Below are 27,008 nucleotides of genomic sequence, written 5' to 3'. Positions count from 1 at the left end.
TGAGAAAGGGTTAGTTCGTTTGGCCCCATTAATTTGGACAAGGAAAATCCTCTTCATCTGTCATGACAACACAGATGTAAACCCACCATGTTGTTACACCACTGCGGTGCAATGTCATGCTATTTCCTTTTAATCTACTTTTTAAGGACAAAGATTCAGCCTGAAAGGGCTATTTTCTTTCGGGCTTTCAGTTAAGCAGTTGTAGTTTTGTTCCTAAAATGAAATTGACTGTAATACAGCAGGCATTCAGTACTACAGTAATGACAGTCAAAAACAATTAGAGTGGCCCCAGGTTTATTAATAGCTAGGGAACAATCTGTTTTCTAAACTAGGTGCCTTAGTCATACCACAGAAACGTAATACATGATAGTTGTTATGGCATAGACCCAGGCATATAGTTTATAACAGTGGTAATCACTGATCATTAATTCTCTTCTTAATAAAAATGGCTTTATTTGACTGCTCACCTGCAGCTTTTCAAAGATGATATTAATTATTAAAACCAGTGGAGGTTTATAACTTATGATTCCATAAAAAAAGTAAAAGGAATAGATTTATCTAATTGGAAGAATGTTTTAATTCATGTACCAGGAGTGAAAAATGGCCTTAAACTAGATTAAGCCACAGTTCAGTTTTTCAAGGCATTTGGGGATAGAATTTACTATAACTTCATGAACCACTCCATGATGGCAGCCAATAAAAACAACCCCCTGCCATTTTTCTAACATTACCTAAGTAATATTATGGCTGTATGTTAGATGTCTTGGCATTATTTTATTGTACAGGGTACACAAAACAAATACTTTACTTCCTTGTTGACACAGAAACCATCTGCTAACCATCCTGTAACTATATTATTCTGTCACGATTCTTCAAATAACTTGATTGTTACCAGAGACTATCAAAATCTACAGAGAATTTTGGTAAGATCTACAAGGATTACTCTTTCTTTCTTCTCTCTCCCCCATAAACTTCCCCTCGAGTCTATCCAGAATCCAGTGGCTAAAATCAGATCTCTCATCTAGCACAAAGAATCATAGAATCATAGAATATCAGGGTTGGAAGGGACCTCAGGAGATCATCTAGTCCAACCCCCTGCTCAAAGCAGGACCAATCCCCAATTTTTGCCCCAGATCCCTAAATGGCCCCCTCAAGGATTGAACTCACAACCCTGGGTTTAGCAAGCCATTGCTCAAACCACTGAGCTATCCCTCCCCCCACTTGGCCTAGATTCACTTAAACCCCAGACTTGGGTGGCTAAGCCCCAGTTTTAGGTTACCCTGTGATTCACAGAACTCCTGCTGCACTCTGTACTATTTGAAGCACTGGGTCAGGTGGATCTAGGCCAACCCAAGACTAAAGACCTGCCCCCTCATTTAAGAGAAAGGAACCATTAATCCCAGGCTACGATTGATTAGTGGGCACAACAGGGGAGAAAAATAGGAATGGGAGTGACGTCAAGGGTTGAAAATCAGGGAACACCGAGCAAGAACCCCAAACAGAGCCACTGCTCCTCTCTGCTGAACACTGTAGGTGCCTAAACTCGCGCCTAAATTTTTGTAGGTGCTTATGTTTCTGCCTCTGGACATGTGCACTGCTGCCTCACTCCAGGTGTCTAAACACCTAACACTCACCTAACACAAACCAGAGGAACCAGAGAAAGATAGGTGTTTGGATACCTAGCTGATGGCGGGAGAGGGGGGAAATCCAGAAGGTGTGCTCAGAGACCATCCACCATATCAGGCCCCTAGGTTCACACAAAACAGCTGAGGGGAGTGGGAAGGACACATTGGCCCTCCATCAGAACTTTTATCCCCAACATTTGGGTACTCACTTGGGATGTGCGAGGCCTCTGGCTCAACTTCCCCCTCCTCTTGAGGGGATAGAAGGGAATTGAACAGAGTTCTGCCACCTCGCTATTGAGTGCACTAGCTACTGAGCTATGGGATATTTTGATGTGGGGCTCCCTTCACTCTCTCCTGTTGAAGCTGTTCCACTGTGGACAAACACTGGCCCTTTGGGCCAGAGAGAGAACAAGCATGAGAATGACTCTGTAGCCTGATAGTTTGAGCACTCACCTGGGACCAGGATCCAGTCTCCCTGCCCCAATAACATTACAATGATTTATCCACAGTGGAACAGCTTCAGCAGGAGAGACTGAGGAAATCCCACATCAGAATATCCCATAGCCTGATGGTGAGGGCTCTTACTTGAGAGGTGGCAGAGCACCCTTCTTATCAGGTGGAGGGGTGACTTGAATCGGAGGGGCTTCCACCTCCCAGGTGAGTACCTTGGCCACTGGGATAAAAGTGATGATGGAGTTCCTCCTCCCCACTGACTTCTTGCAAAATATACTTTCGGTGCCCATTCCAAAGAGGGTTTGCAGTTGAGAATTGCTAGCAGAGATAGGTGCCTCTCTGCAGCCCAGACTTAGACACCTAGCTCTGACAGGAGTGGGGCTTAGGTAATACCTTTCCCACTAGCTAGTTTAGATGCTCCCTAAGCATGTTGGCGTTTATGAATCACAATTTAAGATGTCTATCTCCCCACATTCATTTTAAGTGCCCAACTCAGGCTTTGTGAATCACAGTATGTTCCTGAGTGTCACAATCCTAAGTAGCTTTGTGAATCTAGGCCCTTGTCACTCTCCCCTTGGATTCCCTTCACTGGCTTCCTCTTGTCTTTCACATCAAGCTCAAGCTTCTCAGCCTCACCTTCAACCCTGTTCTCCATTGTTGTTTCCTTGTAACTCATCTCAGCTCCTTTGTTTCACCAGTGAATCCTCACCACCCTTGCATCAGTGGCGTGCTGTCATCATATGCAAGGTATGCATTCATGCCCCAGGACTAGCTGTGCGCATGCAATGATGCTGTTTGGCTCCTAACTGCACAAACAAAATGGCGTTCTCCACATAGTGGCTTGTATAATCTTCTTTGCCTCCTCCATGCAGCCATCTGCCACTAGAACTAGCCCTGTGTGCCATTTCACTTCTCTTCATTCAGTGACCTCCTTAAAACTCACGCATGAAGTCCATTAATGCTAATCCATGTCAGTAAAAATCCTGTCATCCACTCAAATAATAACTAGCATATTTTGATAGATCTTTGTTGTGGATATCCGAGTGCATTTTGGGATTGATTGATCTTGTCTGCATGTTTAGACTGTAAGCTCTTTATGTGTCCTTTTCGTTTGTTCTATCAAAAGCACAGTGTTGGCATCTAACAAATAAGAATAATAAACTATATTTTGTCAGGCCTGATCTGACAGTGTCCTTTCTAAGGTTATATGCCATGTATAACAGATGGTGTACTTTTTTCCCCCGAATAAGGATTTTTTTCAGAAATATTCTCATTTTAAATTGCTAAAAACTTCTATTTTTGTGTTTATTAATAAAACAATTCTCTCTCCGACTAAAGCTGTTAAAACAATACACTTAACCTGACCCTCACCTCAGATAGCTGGCCTACAGGACTGCAAATCTGGGACTTTTGTTCTGTTGCAACAGGCTGCTGCAACCTTGAGATGGGATTGGGCCAAAAAAAAATATCATAAACAAAAGCCAGATATGTCGGTGTTAAAGATATAGCCATTTTTCAATTATGTCATTGAAATAATACTAACTAAAGGTCAGATTCTTCCCTCTTAATACACACTCTCTACTCCCACAGATTACATGGGTAAAGGGACTGTTCACAGTAGGCAAGTATATATGTAAGTGTTCGCAGGATTGGGACCTAAAATGGTGCTGTATTTTATGGTCCATAGTAACGTTTCAAAGTTCTACTTGCCCCCCCACTAATTCTCTTTTCAGTAAGTTTTTACAAAAAAGAACCCCAGAAAGTTTATTTCCCACCCCCACCCCCTTGCTGTAAAGCATAAGCCAAATTCATAGCAATGCTACAAGGACTCTCTGAAATACACCCAGAGAACTATTCCTCCCTTGTTGAGAGACATAGATTTCCATATCAGTCCTATCACAGGTACTACATCAGGCATTTGCCCCACTTTCTCTTTGAGAACAAGATCTCCCTTAGATTCTTCTGACAGCACCTCACAAGAATCTTCTTGAGTTCCTGAGAGTTCACAATCCAAAAAGAATTATCCATGCTACCAACCAGAGAATCCAATTGCCAGGAGTTATGCTAGGATCATTTTCCAATGCTCCTGAAACCATGTGTAAAAAGCGGTTATGCTGATGGCAGTGGGAGGAGGAGAGAAATGGAAAAGTGTCCCAATTGTCTTGCTGGGAGTTTTGTCAGTTTTTCCTTTAGCTGAATAGCCTCTGTACTATTTGGTGCCACATACTGACAGCACACACCAGCTCAACAAAACAGCACATCAGCCTGCCCATTTTTAAAATACCTAATCGTACCCAAGTCCAGTAAATACAGTGCAGCTAATGTAAAGACTTTTGGAATAAAGAAATGAGGAGTACGGTGGTGGAGATTTGTGGGTTGGTGAGGTGAATTTTACCTTTGCTTTGCAGAGAATTCCCAGGTCCAGGCTGGGGCACAGCAGCATTCCTTTTCTAAATATTTTATGTAACAATAATTAACAGTAATTTAACAGGAAGCCTGCAGCTTTCAGCCACTGTGATTATCTCAGCAATGCGGCTAGTTTCACAATGCTGGTTTTAATCAAATTGAATCCGTCAAAATTACTCTTAAGGAACTCATTTGGCAGCCACACTGTTTTCGGGATAGCATTTCCATCTAAAAACTATTTCTTCTTGATCGTCAAAACTTTTTATACTGCTAAGTTGTGTCTCATCTTATATATATTTCCATGATTTGAAAAGATATTTCTACACATTAAAGTAAGGAACTGCGCTTCACTCAAGAAGTTGCGAGGTTAAATGAAGTTAAATGAAACACTGAAATAGTAGGCAGGACAATTATAACATGGGCCTTCCTGAAGCTCACTGATGGCAATAGAAAGTCTCCCATTCATTCCAGTCTGCTTTGGATCAGGGCCTTAACCATTGAAATACTTTGCGCTTAGATCTATAGCTGCAGGGGTAGCAAAGTAAAAGTCAGCCAAGCTTGCAAAATGTGAACTGATTGAGTGATATTGTAATGTGATTAATTTTAGGGAGGGTAGAGAATTCTTCAGCATGCTCTGTTTATTACAGTGATCCTTTATTGGTCTGTATCCAAAATTTTAGATGGATAGGGAAAGCATGGCAGTGGCAAAGAACAACATCATCATGGTGAAGGAGCGCATGGAAAAGGAGAGAGATGCAGAGACAGCTCATGGATACCAACCTCAGTCATAATGCCTTCCTGCAAAACATGATCCTGCAAGGCCAGCAGGCCCTGTAATTTGGGGCCCAGACTTGTCTTTCAGCCCATGGACAATGCTAGCTACTGGAACCAGCAACAACCCCTAACTGCCACATACACCCAGCAGTGCTATCAGTGGCTCCCATTCACCTCTCAGATCCAACCTCTGGGCACTGAGGACACTTGCATTTGGGAGTCCAGCTCTTTTGAGCTCTGCAGTGCGCCTGACAATTCTGAGCCACGGCACTCTATCCCAGAACCCATGTGGACAAGAAAAGGCAGAGGCAGGGTGTAAAATCACCTGTAACTTTATGCCCCACTCTCCCCACACACAAAATGGTTTATTTGAAATGTTCTTATTGTGGTACTTTGACTTCTGTTTGCACTGCTGTGTTCATTAAAAGTTTGTATATGGTTGGTTATTTTATAGATTGGTGTTGTGCGCTGGTATACCCCAACACCCCTGTGGGTCATTACTGCCCTGCGGCCAACTCCAAATAACTGCTCTTCTCCTCAGCGTGGTATGACCTAATGGTCAGAGACCAGAGGGTCTGTCCTTAGAGTCAGAGCAACAAGGCTTAATGGCCTACATCTGTATGGTGGCCCTTTAGCATCGGGCAGTATGGCCTAGCGGCCAGATTCAGTAGGCCAGCCCTTCAGCACTGGGCAGTACGGCCTAGTGGCCAAAAAAGGGGTGGGCTGCCACTAGGTCAGTGTGGATCCCTCCGAAAAGCACTGACTCTGTATGCAGAACCACAACTGGATCAATGTCTGGTTCCCCTGGGCAACTTCCTACCCTACCTTCCTGCTCTGTAGTCTGCAGGTCCTCTAGTTCTCTGGGGTAGTTGTAAGGCGAAGTTCCTGACGACTCCTTCCCTTCATGGGTTTCCATGGACAGTTGGGTATTCACCTGGGTCTCAGCGTGTCTGGTCTCTGTGGTCTAGGACTCCGACAGCTCCCGGACAGAAGCCTGCAACATACATTCTCTCTCCTCTCCAGTTGGTGGACTGAGCTGAGCTACTCCCTTTTATACTGTGATTCCATTTGGAGCATGCCCACAGGGGAGAAGGGTGTGACCTGCTCAGTCCTTAGTACGGGGTTAACTTTCCATCCTAGTGTGGGGCAGGATTATCCACCACAGTTGATTAGTTAAATGTATTTCCAAATATAAAGATAATTATTTTCAATTGGTTTCATTAAAACATTATCATTGGCTTTTTATTGTAGTTTATTCATAATAAAAACCATTCACAGTACAGAAAATCCTTTAAGTAAAGATGAAATAATGCATGGATTTTGCAAGACAATATGGGAGAGACCACAGTGCTCGCAATATCTTTATCCCAACTGGCTAACATGTTCAGCCATAAAACTTAAAATATGAACAATAAACATCCCTTACAGCATTTACCAGGCTATTTGTGTTCTCTGTGGGGTGCTTTGCTGGCTGCTCAAACCTCTGAGCTAGTCTCCACATTTCAGCCTCCCCCTCTGCCACAAGTTTCTTATGTGGTCTTAGGTAAATCACCTAATCTCTCTAGGCTTCAGTTACCCGCCTGTAAAATGGGATAGTACTATCTTCCTTCCTTCCACCCATTGTCTGACTTGCCAATTTAAATTGTAAGCTCTTTGAGACAGGGATTCTCTTTTACTATGTGTTTCTACAGTCCCTACACAATGGGAACTTGTTCTTGGCTGGACCCTACAGGCATTCTTATAAAACAAATAAAATGCTAAAAAGAAAACTATTAAACTAAAGTTCTAAACTGGTCACAATTTCCAAATTCAAAAGGGCTGTGAATGAATTCTGAATGTCAGATATTTACACGGTATATTCCAGATAAATAAATTAATGGTAAACCCAACTGATTCCATGTGTTACAAGAACATCCTCTGCTGTGCATACCTGAACAACAGAACATAAGGGTCTATTATTTTTATTCACTATCACTATCTGGAACTATTGTTAATCCCAAATCTTAAACTTGTATTATTGACATCTTTTTAGACTTTAGCCAGCTCAGCACTTCTCAGCATAATTATTGGTTGTGCAATTGGAATGTTAATGTGCAGTATTTCTGTGTAATTGCATTCTATGCTTTACCTCAGAGCTCCCTTTTCAGCTGCTAAATTGAACTACAACCCTCTGTGGTATTGTTTGTGGAAAATTCCATTTTTTTAAAGACTTTTGACCTACACTCCTTAATGTTTTCCTAAAGAGAATTTTCCAGACTTTACCTAGAGACTTGTTAGGCAAAACACACAGGAAATCAAGGAAAATTATATTGCAAAGTTTTGTTTTCTGAGGTAAGAGATCCCACAATCAGAATAAAAAGCAACTCTGCCAAAAAGTGGTCACTGTACAGTATAGCCTTTGCATCTACATACTCAATAGCCATAGTTGTTATCACTATCAACACAAACCTGTATAAACAGCAACCACAAGGAGAAGGAAATGAATAATTTTTTATGAACTGAATAGAGCTTCATGAGAAATGTCCTTGAGAATTATTTACTTCATAACTGTCAGTGCAGAAGAGTGATCGGAAGCAGGGCCTAGCTAGCAATTTATAGGTTTCTCTCTCTTATCCTGAAATTGATTTTTCTTTAGGGTTTTGACAAAGATAACTCCAGGACCACATTTAAAATATTTATTAATTTATGAGAAACCCCTCATCAGCCATTGGTTTCACTTGTATTTGCAGCCACCTTTGTCATTTTAAAAAAGTGATAGGTTTCTTTCTCAAAGTCTCATTGAATATGTAATTGTATAAAATTGAAAAAAAATATTCAAGTCTCTGATCTCAAGTTACTTGAGGATTTTTTTAAAGACTCATTTGACCTTGTGGTTGGCATGTCAGCAAATTAGATTTAGGTATTGAAGCTCCCAAGAGTTCTAATTATGGCTTATATGTATATTCTGCAATTCATAAAAAAACATGCTTTATAATAGCATTAATATATACTTATTTGCATGTACATCAAAATGTGATCTGAATAATCTAACTTTTACAGAATAGCTTTAATTTTTCTGGTGTATTTAGATGTATTCATAACTGTTATTCACTGTTGACAAGCATTTCTTGAACTGTCTGGGCAAGAATAGTTTACATTCATTTTTGAAGTAGCTGGAACTGTTAACTGGACTGCTCAAGAACATCTAGAAATATGAAATATGATCCTTTTAAAAAAAATAACTGAGCTGATTGCCCCAAGTATGACATCTATGGAGGACAACGAGATTACAGACTTGGGACAGTAATGAGAATGGCTCATGTTTTCTATTCCTCATTCACATTGCAGACTTGTCATGAAAATGGATTACCTGCAGTTCTGTGCTATTTTCAATTTTTGTCTTGTCATGATAATAAGACATCAGAAGTTCAATGTGCAGTATAGCCTGTGAAATACAATAGCATGTAAAGATGTGTGGATATTAAAATACTTGCTGCTGCAACCTCTTCCCTTATACCCATGTACTCACCAGGCTGCCAAATCAACATCATTGGCGCTATTGCCTACTGCATTTTTGTTTCTGGGAATTACATTACAGCTCTGAAAAAGAAATGGACATCTTCTTCAGAAAGGTGAGAAGTATAAATAGTATGAGTTGTGGACTACCTCTAAGTCTGGGTTTACCCAAAACTTCACAATGTATCCCCGACGTACCAAATTAGAAATGATGTACACTTGACCTTGGCAATAGTCTGTTTTAGTGGTATGGCCATTGCTCTCCTTAATTAACCTCAGGTTCAATCTTGCAAGGTGCTAAGTTTCAGAGTAGCAGCCGTGTTACTCTGTATTCGCAAAAAGAAAAGGAGTACTTGTGGCACCTTAGAGACTAACAAATTTATTTGAGCATAAGCTTTCGTGAGCTACAGCTCACTTCATCGGATGCATTTGGTGGAAAATACAGCGGGGAGATTTATTTATTTAAATCTCCACAAGTACTCCTTTTCTTTTTGCGAGGTGCTAAGTGCCTCTTAAAAGATGATGAGTGTCCTTGACTTCCATAGACCTCAAGGAGGCTGACTGGACCCTGACACTTTTGCTAACTTGTAAGGACAAAGAATATAATATCTGAGACATAGAATATTGAAGATATCAAATGTAAACATTTAAGAGAGATGTTGGCCATGACATCTTCCTATCCCACTCTCGTCAGTCTTTTCCATCTCTAATTTCTAGAGTTAGTCCATTCCCCAAATGATAAAGGTTTGTTCCTTACAAAACAGTGCTTTGCCCAATATAATTTTAAATATTGCATAACTTCATCTGGGAAACTATTCCACTGTTTTATTGATCTCACTCTCAGGAGGTTTTTCCTGATACTGGCCAAATTTTTCAAAAATAAGAGCATAATCATAGGCTCCTAAATCCATATTTAGGTGTCTACAGGTGAAATTATCATAAATTCATAAGGGCTAGATTTTTAAAGGTGTTTAGGCACTTAATATGCGGTTAGACCTAGATAGATTTTAAAAAAACAAAACACCTAAGCATATAAGTTCTATCAATTTTGATGGGACTTAGGTGCCGATGCACTTTTGAAAATTCCACTAGGTTCCTATCTACCTAAATACCTCTAAAAATTGGCCCAAAATACTTCTGAGCACAAGTTTCATTGAAATTATTGACGTTTAAGGGTCAGATTTGGAAAGGTACTTAGGCACCTAGTGGTGTAGATAGGTGCCTATTAGGCTTTTGAAAACTGCCTAGAAGGGCATTGGTGCAACATTAATTTCAGTGGGAGTTAGTCTCTAACACCTGAAAACCCACTAGGCTCTTATCTCCATATTTAGGTGCCTAAATACCTTTAGAAATCTGGCCAATGAGACTATTCAGTGTACATAAAGTGAGCAGAATTGAGCCCTAAAATTATAATAAAAAGTATATTTAGTGAATAATTACTTATGTTAAGTCTCTGTAGTTGCAATCTATGTGTGTGTTTATACAAATTGTCTGTACTCATTAGTAACTGCCTGTAACTAAAATATTTGTATTTCAGTGATCCACTACATTACTTTGTACAAACTTTTCATATACAAAACTCATAAAGTACCATTTCTATCAATTAAGCTGAAGTACATGCAGAGGCAAACAAAGTTGAAAGTATATTGAATTTGATTTTAAGTCTCCCATAAGCCATGAAATTTAGTTACATTTTCCCAAGCTGCCCCTAATTAACACTATTGTTCCAAGTATTAAAATAAGAATACATATAACATAGTATGTAAGGTCAAACAACAGGGTCTCAAATTTCTTAACTCTGATTTTTATGCATATGTGTATATGTTTAAGTAAGGTCCTTACTGTTATTTTAACACATTTAGTTTGTGGTCAATTTCCTTTGCTAGGGGATTAGAACTTTATCGTAAAAGAAAAAAATATAATTTCAGTGAGAATCCTTCTTGTTCTTTAGTTATTTTCTGGATCATTTTTTCTTGGTCTTTCTGATCCCAGTGAAAGTACAAGTCTGCACACATCCCCAGTGTATTATGTCAACATCTACAATGAATGAGGACTACAGGCTGAAAGGCTGACATCCCACCACTGAGTGGAGTTTAGGAGCACAGATAACACTCCATGTGTAATGATAGTTCCTTGCCTGTAAGTCCTGTCCTGCAAATGCTTACCTATAAATTGTCCATAACTTTACACACAAGAGTAGTCTCATTCAATTCAAATGGGTGAATGTCTGTGGAACGGGGCTTGAAATGTCATACTTTGCCATGCACTGCAAAGGAGCACAAGTACAGAAAGAACACATGCAGTGTTACCCTTTAGTTCCCTGGCACCTGTGCACAGAGGTTAACTATAAACCCAGTCCTTGGTTACAGAGCACAAGGTACAGGAGATCCCAGCATCTCCTCAAATGTGATACAAAGGAACAGAGCTCTTTCAAATCAGCTGATGGAGCTGTGCTGGTATGGAGAGATGTATTTGCTCTTTCTGGTGTAACCCACAGCTGAATATAACAGGACCAGCCCCCACTTGTAACACCAACAGACCCCAGTTGTCGGCATCAACCCTGGGACCTCTGCAGCTAAATACATGAGCCTCTATTGTCTACTGCATGAGCTAAATGCCATATGGCCTTTAGCTAAGGCTGTAGTGTAGAGCACACTCATTAATCTCTTGGTGGTCTTGGTGCCACTAGATGGGATAGAACACCACACCCAAAAGGTGTGTGAGTTACATATCCATTACAATAAACTATACACAGAACTTTATATAATTAAAATATATTTTAATATGTTTTAATGGTATAAAATACCTATAGTCATGGCTAGCCATTTCAAAGAGGTTTGCCTATTCGTTATATTAATATATACAATATAATATATATTACATTACTAAGGCTTGCAAGTTGCTATGCTGCAGTTTCTATGGTACACAGGATTGAAATCTTTGTTACAATGCACTGGCACTGTCCTGGTTACGGGGATAAATACAGCAGCACCTAGGAACTGATACTGTTTGGATATTTCCATTAGCTTCTTTTGGAGCAGGACTGGAGCCATTACTAGCATTAGTTGTGTGTGTGTTTGTTTCTTCAAAAAAGATTATAGCCATGTATTTTTTGAGTTTCTTAACTCAAAAATAACTCCACTGAGGAACCTCAAACTTTAAAAAATTGCTTCTCTCTGATTTAAGAATAAGCATGAGACATTTCAGGCTTAAGGGAGCTTTTCTGTGAAATTTAAACACAAAGGGGTGAAAAAATTGGGTTAATAGTGGTAAATGTGTCACAACCTTACTTATGGAGTTCTTAACTATTGCACCAGAATGTAAGCATGTATAGTACTTCTAAAAATGTGTCATTAGAAGAGATGTTGTCTCTTCAAACAATAGTTAAATGTACAGAAGAATATTTGTACAAGCTAGTTGTTGAAATACATCTGTTTTGATTCTTTGGTAAAGAGAGGGGAAGGGCAAGAAGCTCCAGCATGTGTTTAACATGGCCCTGACTCAACATAAGCCTTGAAATTACTTTTGGTGTACAAACAGTGTGGTTTCCCCATCAAAAGGTTATTTGTTATAAAAGGGCTTTATTCGGTAAAACATTGGGAACATTCACTTTTTAATTAGAGCAGTCAAGCTTCTGACCAGTCTAAGGTCAAAGTTATGGCATTTTATGATGCTTCTTTTCCTGATTATAAAAGAAACAACAAGTGTAGCAGAAACAATTTCATCCCCTGAGTATTCCCTACAGCTCAGTTATCCCATGAAAAAATAAACCATCAACTGTAACACCGAGTGTGCTTTCTTAATGTCTTGAGGACTTGTTTAAATTCTGTGGAGTGGGAGGTTAGCTCATGGTGGTTTTCTCCCTGTTGGCCCTCAGAGTGTTAGAAATTTAAAAAAAACACGTTTCATTAATTTCCTCTCCTCGTAGATATACATCCTTATTTTTAACTCAATTTTTATTTAGAGTTTATTTGCATTTGGTTTTTATGAGTTAAGTAACAGTAGGTCAAATGTCAGATTAGATACCTTTTTCCTTGTGCTCAAGGGAACAGTTTTCTTTTTAATGAACATATGAGAAATTCTAGATACAGTAGTAGGACATTGTTTGATTTCAGCTTGTTACGTTAAATTAATCTTAAAATAATTAATTTTAAAAACTATATTTAAGATCATCCAAACTAGTACATAATCACACGAGACACTTGAAATATTTAAAATAATTGAATTTGGTCTTTGTAAAAAAAAAAAAAAAGAGAGAGAGAGAGAGAGAGAGAGAGAGGTTCAAAATAAAACCAATTTGTATTGTCAGTTGTTGTGCAAGCTGATTTTATTATACAGGCTGCTTAATGTGATAAAGCATAATGAAACCAGTTAAGAATGCCCTTAATTTTGAACTAAAATGACCATAGTGCATCCATGCTCCTGATATGGAGTTGATGTTCTAAAATGCCTTTCAGGAGAGAGATTACTAATATGCTATGGACATTTGTTCATGCCATAAAACTATCTCTCAGTCATAGATTCATAGATTCATAGATACTAAGGTCAGAAGGGACCATTCTGATCATCTAGTCCGACCTCCTGCACAGCGCAGGCCACAGAATCTCACCCACCCACTCCTACGAAAAACCTCACCTATGTCTGAGCTATTGAAGTCCTTAAATCATGGTTTAAAGACTTCAAGGAGCAGAGAAGCCTCCCTCAAGTCACCTATGCCCCATGCTACAGAGGAAGGTGAAAAACCTCCAGGGCCTCTCCAATCTGCCCTGGAGGAAAATTCCTTCCCGACCCCAAATATGGCAATCAGCTAAACCCTGAGCATATGGGCAAGATTCACCAGCCAGATACTACAGAAAATTCTTTCCTGGTCATGTCTCAGCACAAGATGTACCTTGGAAGGTTAATTATACATATTTCTTTAAACATTTTTTCCTCCATATTAGGATATTTGTAAGAATTATTTCTGCTCGATTTCATGTGGGACACAGTTTGTAATACTCAGCTCCAGTATACAATTGTGTAACTCCTACTATATCACCAATCAGCACAACAGGCATTACATTTCCTGAGAGGAATTTCCTAACACAATATTATTTATGGTCGGTCATCCTGAAGACTTGCTAATCATTATCTTCTAAAAGATGACAAACACAAGAAAAAGCCCATATGGCCATCTAGTGTTTACTGTGAGAAATACAGCTCAGCAATTTCTTTTCACTTACATTATTTACCATTTGATAGTGTTTTCATAGCTTTTCTCTGATTGTGAACATATTTTAATGGTGCCTTACATTTCTACCATCCTGACTGTAACACTGAAATTCATAGAAAACATGTTTATTTAATAGCTTCAGTTATTTCTTTTCCTATTAACTGCGTCTCTCTCTGTCTAGACTTTCAGACCACACTAACCATTATGGTCTTCAAAGGCTTTTGAAATATAGATATTGATACCTTACAGCAGAGATTTAAGGAAGTTAGGTGACTACATTGAATTTCAATGGGAGTTGGGTGCCTAACTCCCTTTGGCTACATTACAAATCGCATCCTACATTCTCATATTCTCCAATTTTTTTATTAGGCCCCAAATTGTCTTGATTTATTCACATGTAAATTCCCACTGAAGCCAATAAGGACTTTTTGCATAAGTAAAATGTACTGGAGCTGGACTATAGCAAGCATAATTCTCCAGGTTTCTGTTAGCTTTCATCTTCCATTCACTACAGCTCCTTAGAATTAGTGAAGAGTGAGGGCAATCTGTACTCCTCAGGATTGGGTTATAAAAACCAATAGCTGATGTGTTGAAATATATGCCTGAAAACAATTTGTAAGTGCATTCAATGTGACAAGTTCAGGTTCCTCCACACAGAGAAAAGGAATTTATCCTGCTCCACATACAATCAATAAGAGTTTTGTCGTTGACTTTAGTGGGAGTAGGAACTGGGCCCAGATTTTAATTAGGTAGGTGCAAATGTGTTTAAATATAGTAAGAGTCAATCTACATCCTCACCTGAAACATGACCCAGATTTTTTCTGCAGATTCAAAAATGTATAGTTAAATCCCCCCGTTATTATTTTCATTATTATGTTTCTATTCCCCTCTCCACTTCCGGGTTACAGACAGAAGCAGATGTTCTGATGAGAGAGACAGCACCTCTTGTGGCATTTCTGGACTGTCTGGAAGCAAGAAGAGCAGAAATTTCACAAGAGAGCATGTTTTTAAAACAATTGATGACCCCAAGAGCCTCAGAGAAGTTGTGGGTGCTTGTCAGAATTGAACCTCTAAACTTATTGAGGGTTAGCCAGCATTACATTTGTCCCTATAGTAGATTTTGCCAATGAGTTCACTAACTTGCTGTCTTTTAATAAGATATTATGTGATCTGCCATTGCTATGGACCCACTTTTTGCTCCTACCTGACCTACATCTGCCACATTTATTAGTTATGGTTTATGAACTCAATGAACAGAATGTTTATGAACTCAAAGTTTGAGGGGGAGTGTTTTTAACATAAGGATGAATGAAGTTAAATGAAATTAAATGGAAACCCAGACAAACGCAGCGGTTGTCGCAGGATGTGGAATCCAGAGGACTATTCAAAAGGTAGTAGAAACATCTGAGGAGCTTTAGCTCATTGAGTCATCTCCCAGGTCATCACTAAATAGTGCAAAAAACATACAAAGATCACTATGCTGTCACTTTTCTGGATATGTCTACCCAGCAACTAAGCGCCTGCAGCTGGCCCATGCCAGCTAACTTGGGCACACAGGGCTCTGGCTGTGGAACTGTTTCACTGCTGTATAGACTTCCAGACTCAGGCTGGAGCCCAGGCTCTTGGACCCTGTGAGGTAGGAGGATCCCAGAGCTCAGGCTCCAACCTGAGCCCAGGAGTCTACATAGCAATGAAACAACCCTACAGCCCAAGCCTGAGTCAGTGGCACGGGCCAGCCATCGATGTCGAGTTGCTGTGTAAATATATCCTATGTTTTCCTGTATGTTGTTAGTTAGATGACACCTCAGCAGTGGTTAAACTTAAAAGAAAGAGGAGATAGCAACTCATGAGAATACCTTGGAGGAAATCTGTGTGACAGATATGGCAATTTCCATCAATATCCTGAACAAACCTTATTGAATTAAATTAAACCTTATTTAATTAAGTTTAAGGATCTTAGGAATTCACTGTATTAAGAATGAAAATGTGTATATATTATTTTGGAATTATATGTAACCACTCTAGGGAGGAGACCTGACTAATGTAAACCCTGGGAAGTGTTATCAGCTTTAAAAGACTAATTTAAGCAAAGTGAACTTTTTAACGTAAAGTGGGAATGAGGAGGAGACCTTTTCTCTGCTGATCACTTGTTACATGAGGACAGATCAACCCCCCTCACCACCACTGTATAAAGAAGGAACTCACAGATTCTCTGGGGGGGTGCTTGTTCTGAGCCAAAGCAGTTATGTACTTGTAACCACACAAAAATCGCGTGGTGGGATTTGAAGGACCGTTCACCTGCCAGAGCCCTTTTCAGGGTTGGGCTGATCTCTGGTAAGCTTATTAACATTCCTATGGCTCTTCATTGTTTTAATATGATGTATCTGAAATGCTTTACCTTAAGAATAAATGTGCTTGCTTAGAAAGGGCTGTGTGCTAACTTATAACTTTAGGTAATTATGATGTATAGTGCCTCTGAAGAGAAGACAAAGCAGGTCAGCTTAGAAAGTCTGTCTTGCTGGGGAATATCACAGTGTCGGAGGGGAACTGTGCGGCTTAGAAAGGATAGGGAACTGTGCAACCTGTAGGGAGAGCTACATGTCTCCATTCAGGAGAGGTAACGGCTGGGGAACTGAAAGTCTCAGAGTGGTGTCCTTGCTGGACCACAATGAGGAAATACAGGTGGTATAGCAAAAGGTATTTCAGAAGATTGACCTAACTGTATATACTTGATGCCTGGAGTACTAATAGCTAATGGGATATTGACTTTAGACTCTGGTGCTAGTGAGCTTTTCAGGATGTGATCAATTATATGGGTATATAGAAAGGTGATTTGAGGCAGACCTGGAGACATAACAATGGTTTGGTCTTCATGCAGCAGGCTGTTCTTACCTTGGATGGAAAAGTGGGTATAAGAAACGTGTATATTTTAGAGAGGACTTTCTTTACAGAGACTTTCTCCCTCTCCAAAATATAAGTGTATGGCAAAGTGCTGGGAACCAATAGATGAGCCACCACTCTGGTCACTTAAACACCAATTAATTCTGCACAGGGTGCAGACAGGGCCTGACTAGAGATTTAGAATGGGCTGGGGCAGGACTAATGAGCAAATTGTCCCATTAACAAAGGAGGTATAAGAAGACCCAGGAATAGGGTGACCATATTTCCCAAAGGGAAAAGGGCCACCATGTGAGGCTCACACAAGTCCCTGCCCTCCCCAGCCCAAGCTGCTTGCCCAATCCTCCCACCCTCCCATGCATGGGGCTAGCACAAGCTGCTTGCCTGAGCCCCCTCCAACATGTGAGGCTGACCTTAGGGGATCCACACACACACCGCAAGGGGTGGCCCGAGCTGCCTGGTGTCATGCTTTGCCCGAACCCCACCATGCAGGGCTGGTGCTGCCAACTTTCCACACTCTTGAATGGTTCTCTGTGCCCCACTAAGGGGGCATGCCCCACTTTTTTGGCAAAACTGGGCATTGCCAAAAAAAATTGGCCACCTGGGACAAAGGTTAAAAAGGGGATTGCCCCACCCTACAAAGGAAGGAAGTGCAGGGGAGAGGCAGGCAGGCTTGTAGAGCCAGAGCCAGCACAGATCTCTAGGTAGAGACAGCTCTTTCCTTTCCTCTCCTTCTCGGTAAAACTGAAACCATCAATAATTATGGTGTATGGTTCAATAAGGTGGTGGGAGGAGCCAAGGTAAAAAAAACTGCACTGGGGTGTCTAACAACTGAAGGTCTTTGAGTCTGTGTAGACAGAGAAGAAGACAGGAGTGTCACCCTGTCACAAGGAGTTTACATCAAAACAAAGAAAAACTAAGATTTCCAAAACCATTCAGGGGCGTTAGCCCACGTCTTCCAATTGCTTTAATGAAAGATATTTGTCTAAATCCCCTAAACAGCTTTGCAAATGTTAATCCCTGTTCCTGTCATTTAACTATGTACTGCCAACACATTACTAAATATCCTGTATCAGCCTTGGGAGAATGGGAGTTAACAATCTATTTGCAGATCACAAGATCTATCTTTTTTAAAATGATTGAGAGGGGAGCATTACAAATGCCTATGGACTTAACCCTGCTCCTATTCAAGTCTGCAACAGTTTTGTCTGGTTTTAGAGTACACTGAAATGGAAGGGGGTGCCTTCCTTGTACAGTCAATGCAAAGGAGCATCTTTTGGGAGCACTCTACCCAAAGCAGAGGGAGAAGGGGAAATGTCTCACTGCTCCCCACTTGCTCTTGCCATTGCTTCAGTGGAAGTAGGATCAGGACCTACAGTAGCTACAATAGTATATCATCTACATCAAAAATCACAGTTGGAATAGGAGCCCTCCTCTAAGAAATTGCCCAACATTTTCCTGCAGCCATATTTGAAGAAGGAAGCACCCTATAAACACTTATGCTTAGGGGAATATCCAGGAACAACCATATCTTAGGTATTTGTACGGCTCCCCTGTTACCATTGTGTCCAAGCACCTCACAGTCTTTATGTTCAGAACACCCTTGTGAGAAAAAGAAGTACTATCATCTCCCTCTTGCACAGGGGGATTGAGGTACAGAGATGCTTGCTCAAGGACAGATGGCAAATCTGTGATAAAGGAGGGATTTAAACCCAAATCTCCAAGTCATAGGCTATCCCTGGACCATCCTTCCCTCACTAGACCCACGGTGACTCCATTAGTACTGTACCATGTTGAAAAACACACACATGAAAATGTACTTGTAATATTAATAATATTATTTTTAAGAAACTCTATTTGAACTATTCACTGAATAGTTTTTCCTCCACTTTCCACAGAAATCATAACTCATCTAGGATCTCACTACTCTGTTAGAGGCCACTCATTATATCATATTTACCATACAACTTCCTTAATTCTTTTGAGTATTCAAGTTCACCCTTGTGAACTGGTATTAGTTAAACAACCCTTTCTTACAAATTGTTACTCAGGGGATTGGAAATGGGATAAAGACTCTTTCACCTCTGGGTCTATGGTTCAAATATCACTTATGTCACTACTAATTAAAGGAATGTGGGAGCCTATCCCACATGTCTCAGAGTTATATCATAACAAAGATGCCAATGATGCTTCTATGTCTTACTGAAGGAAAATGGATGGTAAACTTCATTTGCAGCCCTCTGAGACAGAGCTGCGTGGACAGCTTGGAGAAATGTGTACTACTACTGCCCATGCTGTACCTTGTCTGCGGCTAGAGAACTTCAGTTTCCAGGGCTGTCAATCCATCCCTTTTCAGGAGCATTACGTTCATTTAAAAAAAATAATTTTAACAGAAAAGGATGTTATTGCTTACACTGAGGTCAATGAAAAGGTGATACCGCTCTCAGTGATGCTAATATGAAGGTACAGGAGAGAGACGTGAGTTAATTGCATAGTTACCACTCTATTATTGATTTATGCTCTCCTGACATTTACAGAGAAATAAAATAGAGTTTATATTATGCATACTTTATAGCAAAATATAAGATGTGAAAATTATTGCACAGCAAGTCACTTTTCATTATCAAAGCTACTGCATATATAGGGATGGTGTTAGGAAAATGTGTATTTTTTCTTCCTGTAGTTTCTTCTGCTTCAGTCCACCAAATGAACCTATATTTAATTTTACCTTTTTTGGGCAGAGAGATGAAGGGTGTCTTATCTGCGTCATTGATCAATTCCCACCAGTAGTCAATGGCTTTCTGAAGTGTCCTAACTCTGTGACTATGGTCACCATTTTAGTTTAGACCCACACAAGGTCCTATATATTTATTTCAAAAATTTTTCCACACATTCTCTATGATTGAAAAATAATCAATTATCTCAGGCAGCAGAAGATGCATGAATGATATAGCAATACTAGTCAAAAGGTACTTATTTGCATCATAAGTGACACTCTTACTAAACCATGAATACAATTTGTCTTTCCCTCATATTTTTTCTTCCCATTTCAATATGATCAGTAACTTGTATGTCTCTTTTGTTTAGTATTTAAGACATCAGACCTTCTAAAAATAGAAAATTCCTTGAAAAGCTTAATCAAAAGTACATTTCACTGGATCAAATCTAAGGTTTAGCTTCAGTAGCATGCAAGGCAGCTACAGTTATTGGGTCACGTGCCTCACTTTTCCATTCCCTACGTTATGCAAGGCTACATGGAGTGGGGAGCCAGGAGATGATGCTGTGGTATTCAGCTCTTCAAAGGGGAAGTGGGGGAAGGGAAGAATGGAATTCATTTCTTACTGCAACCTTCTGTCATTAGAGTCAGGAAGGATAACAGATGAAGAATCTGGGATTGCATTCTATTCCAGTGGGTCAGCTGTATACATACAGGTTGCACGAATAATAGGTCTCAAAAGGTCTCCATTTCAGAACCCTGAAAAGATATGTCAGGATTTATTTCCACACACAGACCCCAACCTCAGACCCAAGTGCTTACCTATGATCCTGGGTTAGACCTGAGGAGCAGACCATGTACCTGGGAGTGTGCTCCCCATCAATCTGTATTAAAGAATAGTATTAAACCAAGATGCTGCTGTGAAAATACTGTTCTTTCCCCTATATAGTACTGTGTTTTCCCATCCGCACTAGTAATTAAAACTGTTTTATACTACTAATGGTAGCAGAAGATTATAATACTACAGAGTTTAACTGTGGTTTCTGAAATGTTGCTGAACAGGGTGTGGTGTCTCTTTGCTATCTACACAACATTAAGAATATGAGGAAACCCCAGGGACAAAACTGAGTTCCAAATAATTGTTTGCTAACTATACAAACATACAAGGCCTAGCTACATATAGGCTATGTTTACATTACACAGCACTTACAGGATATGTGTAGCTACATGCGGCAGTGAAAAACACACCACATCCACACATGTCACTGAAGTGCTCTGGTGGGTGGGAGGCAGCAAGAAAAGGCTTCACTGTGGCAAAGAAAGGTTCTGCCAGGGAGCAGCAGCAGTGAAAGATTGAGTCTTTCCTACTGCTTCCCTCCTGCCTACTCCCTACCAGAGCCTTTCCCCACTGCCAGAGTCCTTACCTATAGTGGGGAAGGGCTCTAGAAATGGAGAGCTGGCAGACCCTTGTACTTGTGGTGAGGACAGGCTCTGGTGGGAGGAAGCAGCAGGGAAAGATTAAGCCTTTTCACACTGCTTCCCTTGCTGACTCTCCCGTGCCAGAGCCTTTCCCTGCTGTCAGAGTCTTTTCCTGAGTCAGGAAAAGACTCCAGTAGTGGGAAGGCAGTGGAACACTACACAACTAAAAGTAGAAGTGTAAATAGGGAGACATGGTTTGGGCAACTAGAGAGCCATGAAGGATATACACTCATGTACATCCCTATACCTGTCAGGCGTGTCTTCACTCTACTCACCTAAATTAAGCCTCACTGTCTGTACCGCTGTTCATTCGAATGCTAGGGGGGCTACACAAGTATTTGCTCTACACAGGGTGGAAATAAATGTGCAGTGTAGACATAGTGATTATATACAGTTTTTCTGTTAGGATTTGGTGGCTTCTGCAATAAGAATAGAATGGGAGGTCCACTAGAAGGCTCCAAAACTATTTAAAGGGACACTACTCAGTTACTATGCACAACAGTTTTCCTAGTCTATGTCTGCAGTTAATTCACATTCAGCACCAATGAAGCCCATCGCTGACACTCAGGCCTGATCTGTACCAAAGAACTGAACCCTTTGTAATTAAACAGGTTGTACTGAACCAGTTTAATTACAAACAGCTTAGTGCATCTGTCAAGGTTCCTTCCCCACTCTGAACTCTAGGGTTGTGGGGACCTGCACGAAAACCCCCTAAGCTTATTTTTACCAGCTTAGGTTAAAACTTCCCCAAGGTACAAACTATTTTGCCTTTTGCCCTTGGTACTTTATTTGCTGCTGCCACCAAGCGTCTAACAGATATATAACTGGGAAAGAACCTGCTTGGAAACATCTTTCCCCCCAAAATCCTCCCCAAACCCTACACCCCCTTTCCTGGGGAAGGCTTGGTAAAAATCCTCACCAATTTGCATAGGTGAACACAGACCCAAACCCTTGGATCTTAATAACAACGAAAAAGCAATCAGGTTTTTAAAAGAAGAATTTTAATTAAAGAAAAAGTAAAAGAATCATCTCTATAAAATCAGGATGGTAAATACCTTACAGGGTAATCAGATTCAAAACATAGAGAATCCCTCTAGGCAAAACCTTAAGTTACAAAAAGACACAAAAACAGGAATATCCATTCCATTCAGCACAGCTATTTTATCAGCCATTTAAACAAAACAGAATCTAACGCATATCTAGCTAGATTACTTACTAAGTTCTAAGACGCCATTCCTTTTTATTTCCTGGCAAAAGCATCACACAGACCGAGAGAGCCTTAGTTTCTCTCCCCCACCCCCTCCAGCTTTGAAAGTATCTTGTCTCCTCATTGGTCATTTTGGTCAGGTGCCAGCGAGGTTATCCTAGCTTCTTAACCTTTACAGGTGAAAGGGTTTTTCCTCTGGCGAGGAGGGATTTTAAAGGTATTTACCCTTCCCTTTATATTTATGACAGCATCTATGCCAGTCATGCTGAATTAGTCTGTTTTGTACCATGTCCAAACCAGTATTGTTCTAAACTGTTTCACTTGTAAAGCCAATCACACAATTCCCAGATCAGCTCCCAGAAGCAATGCATTCTGGGAGACTTCATAATGTGCTGCAAGACAATGCTAGGGAAGACAAATTGAACTGTTTCAACTTGCGACATCCATACTGGCAGCAAAATGGTTCACAGGAACCAGTGAAGCTTTAACTGAATGGCATTTGTTTTAACTGGTTACTAGACCATTTGGGCAATTTTTGTATGTTGATCCAAAATCTTCTACAAAAATTCTAGGGTCTTTCACCAGTTTAATTTCTCTAGTGTAGACAATGCCGTACTTGACTGTCAGTAAAGAGTAATTTTGTAAGGCATGTTTACACTACATAAGGAATCATTCCTAATTGAGCCAGTGAGATGGAACCAGTTTAAGCACAAATAGTTCAGTGTGTGAACAATAAATTTGTTAGTCTCTAAGGTGCCACAAGTACTCCTTTTCTTTTTGCGAATACAGACTAACACGGCTGCTACTCTGAAACCTATCCCTGACAATATTTGTTCCAGACTGTTGCAGTTTTGCCACGCTTCCGTGCTGGTGCTGTTTTTTTCTGGTTCAGTTGCAGTGTTCTCTGGGTTGGTACTCCAGAGTTACCAGCACCACTCCTATGAGCTGGAGATCATGGGAGGTTTGAAAGGCAACCAGTGCAGAGTAGAACAGTAATGGGGGAATTACCTGAGCCATTTCAGTCTGACTAATTTCCATGCAATCCACACTGGATAAACTAGGTATTTATCTATACTGAAAATAAGTCTAATCCAAAAGATATTTGGCACACTCTTTGGATCGCTTTTGTGTGTGAGCCTGAGGTGTTTTACAGCTTGCTCAAGTGTACACAAAGCTACATAATTAGATTGGCTAAACAATACATAATCTCTGGCAGATGGCATTGCCAGTGTTTTTAGAAATCAAATATTGAAGCATTTAAAATAAAAATAATTGTACATCAGTGTGCAATTTTACAATTTGAAAAAAAACCTATTCAAATATCTTAATTAATATATATACATTTTGCTAAATATTTTGAATTAATGTTGTGGATTTTATTGTTTACACAATTATATAAAATACTCCATACCATTTGGTTTGTATTGACTTCCTTGGATGAAGCCACAGTATCAACAGATTATATCTAAATATTATTTGTAATTGCTTTTATTTGAAGAATTGCTTCCACCATAGTCCTTCTCTATATAAAACTATATGGGTATGTTACTTCATTAATACTATTCCAAGGGACAGTATTTGGTATTGTGGGGTATCTAATAAAAAAAGTGATGGATCTATTCTCCATGCAAGTACTTCACTGCTATTAATATTAATGATAGTTATGCTAGATGAGAATTTGACCCCATTATTTCCATCATCAGAAGCCACACTTTTTGGGGGGGAAGAAACGAACAGAAGTACTGACATGGGTGAAGTTAGGCATACACTTAAATGCTTTCAGGTCTGAGGCCTCAGTCTGTTTTATAGTCTATTTATGAGTGTGTGTCTAAATGACCAATAATCTGTTTCCTTCTGCAGCCCCTGGAGAATGGTGTAACTTTGTTACACTACTGCAGGATTTTGCTTTCTTTTTTAACCCTTATAACTGCTATAACAGGAAATTACAGGATTCAGTGGTTCCATTACATTGTAGGTCATATTGTATAGCTTTCCTACACACTGTGACTGTATATTTATCCATAGATAGATATAGATAGAGTGTGACTTTGTACATTTCTATCTATATCTATCTCTGGAGATAGAGACCCCTCCCTTCTTCCTTTCTGCTCCCTCACTCTCCCATGGAGAAAACTATGAACTGGGGCTTCTTCCTATTTGTTTTTGATTCTAGAATGAAATCAATGGCAATGTATGATAAAAATGTGCCCTTTTAAGCAGGTATTTAACTTCCCTTAGAACGCTATTGGTGTGTGTGCCTGGAAGAGGAGCTATAGAGCAGTATCTGGGGAGTTTGAGAAAGCTGGCATATCGTTTTCTGTTGTGCCCACTAGGTGGCATGTATAGGTTTCCGAAAAACTTGAAGTTTGCATGCTCTGGCACATTTGGTTCTTTGTCACACTTTAACTGCACTGCGTTGAAGTGCAGTTAATTAACCGTCTTGTGACAATTACAACTTTCAAAGTTCATAACGTTAGAAAATGGGGAGGGTAAGAAGGGAATGGCTGGTTTCCCCTCGATAGCTGATGCTAATGCTGGAAAATAGGGATTCTAAATTAATCTTAAAAAATACGAATACCAATTGCCATAAGAAACAGCCCTGAGATTGTTTTGTTTTGGTGTTGGTACAATAAACTCTTGTAATCTGCAGGCATTAGCATAATCTTCAAAAAATGCATTTAAGATCACCAGCGTCCTTTCTTGTGAGAACAAGATCCTTGTAGTATTGTCCTGTCCTTTGGGGAGTCTGTCTCTAGGCTTTGAGGGGTTCATAATCGGGGTGGGTTTTTTGTTGTTTTTGTTGTTTTTTGGTAGAGGTGCAATAATGCAATTTCTGTATTAAAGTGGGGCGAAGGAGCACGGAAGATTTTAATACTCAAAGTTACTACACACAGCTTGTTTATTAAACGACAAGGGGGAATCATATAATTCACGCTGAAGTTTCCTTTTCTTCAAATTTGATTTAATGATCTAACTTGAATTTGAAATATTCTGGGGACTGGAACTGGTTTCGAATCATTTGATTCCCTTTGCCTGAAATCTATGGCTCCATTGTGTGGCTGTCTAGGGCTCTGGAAATGAACAACCCAAACTCCAGGTAAGATTGCAGAAGTGTTCATTGCAGAGAAGGGTGTGTTCTGCAAATACAAACAGCACCCACAGATAGTTGCCAAGGGCACCTAGTACATCTTTACATTACACCTTGAACCAGTCTGCTCCTATCACCTGGTTTTTATTGCACGTACCATAAATGATCGTAAAATCTGCAAATCTTTCATGGATCCTGGCAATTAATACTTTAGTAAGGGACCTTTACGGAAAACAGCGTTTCTAATGTAGAACTTGAAAACAGCTCAAAGCGGTTTAGGGGCTGCATAATCTTACGGTTTATATTCTAAAAAGGTTTACAGCATTTGTACAAATAGCCCAGACTTATTTTTTTTTTCTGGGTAAGAAAACACAGAAGGGCTTGTATCAGAATCCCAAGTGCTCTGGAATCAGCAAAACTGAACGCCCCAAAGAACCTACTAGGTTAAATAAGGGTTTCTATTTATGGTTTCAACTAACTAAACAAAAATAATTGTCTCTTTGAACCGGTTCGGTCCTGATCATTTCCTGTATTGCACTTTTCAAGCCAGCAGCAATCCGTGACCCTAGGTGGCTGCGGTTCTTGTCAGCCGTTTATATGGCACTTGGGGCTCCTTCCACAGCTCTATGTGTTAACAAATAGTAGGGTCTACTGTGAAGAATTCAAGGTATTGTAAGAGAGTCGCCTACGCTGAGATAAACAGTGCCCAGCCCCGATGAATGATTTCCCAGGGATGGATCGGTAACAGGAAAAAACAGCCCAGGGAAGCGGGAGGATTAGTGCACCGACAGCAGCCATTCCCATTGTTTTTTTTTTCCAACAGAGTGATTACCTTGGAAGTTTGTATCCCCTGAAATTGTTCGATTCATTTACAGCTTCACCTGGAGGTTAATGATCCTGGAGTTAAAACACAAGAAGCGGCTAAGCACCCATGCAAAGGCTAGTCCGATAGGTGAGCAGGACTCCTGCCCCCTTTCCGAGGAGCTCAGTAAGCTCCCCCGGTTGAGGTCACAAGCAAAATGCGAACGCTTGTCCGGGCAGGAAAACAGCCACTTCCAGCGGCAGACCTGCGAAAATAAACGATCGTTTTAAAAAGTGGATGGCAGCCGCCCTATGAAGGGGCGGTGATGGAGTGAGTTGCTGGACAGGGGATGGCGGGGAGCTGCACATTCATTCTCGGCTCGCCTGAAAGTGCCTCCCCCCAGAGCCCCCGGCAGCAGGGCGTTTGGGGGATTCGCTAGGAAAGGGTCTAACCCAGGGGGCTGTGCTGCGAACCTGGAAACCCCCTTTAGCGTGTGTAACGCCGCAAAGGGCTACTGCGGCTTGGCTCCCGACGTTCAGTCCAACCTCCCAAGCCCTCCGTACCTGGCCGGGTGATGAAGTTAGAGACAGTGGGGAGGGGAAAGGGATCGTGGATTCCACTTGTGGACAGGACAAGTCTATAGGGCCATATCGTGCCATCATCACTTTTACTCTCCTACTGCACTCACGATAGCCTCCTCTCCCCACAAATTTCCCCACGATCGACATAAGTACAAGACGCAGGTGCCTGGCCTTTGAGGCAAACCAAAAAGGCCGCCCAGGGACGCGATCTGCTCCGGTTTCTTGGCACGGTGGCTCTTTTGCGATCACAATGATTTTATTTTGAAAGTGAC

General features: G+C 40.5%; 1 long non-coding RNA gene across 1 annotated transcript in view; it reads right to left on the bottom strand.

The window, feature by feature from the left end:
- The window catches only part of LOC122458653, a 34,269-nt gene extending 7,855 nt beyond the window's left edge, over positions 1-26,414 (bottom strand). The window contains exons 1-2 of the long non-coding RNA XR_006278761.1: positions 26,186-26,414; positions 20,206-20,338 (exon numbers count right to left, since the gene is read on the bottom strand). This is a non-coding gene — a long non-coding RNA (uncharacterized LOC122458653). The remainder of the gene's footprint in view (positions 1-20,205; positions 20,339-26,185) is intronic.
- Positions 26,415-27,008: the final 594 nt, after the last annotated feature.

Source organism: Dermochelys coriacea, chromosome 2, assembly GCF_009764565.3.
Source record: "Dermochelys coriacea isolate rDerCor1 chromosome 2, rDerCor1.pri.v4, whole genome shotgun sequence".
NCBI classification, from domain to species: Eukaryota; Metazoa; Chordata; order Testudines; family Dermochelyidae; genus Dermochelys; species Dermochelys coriacea.
This window is presented reverse-complemented; position numbering and strand designations above follow the sequence as displayed.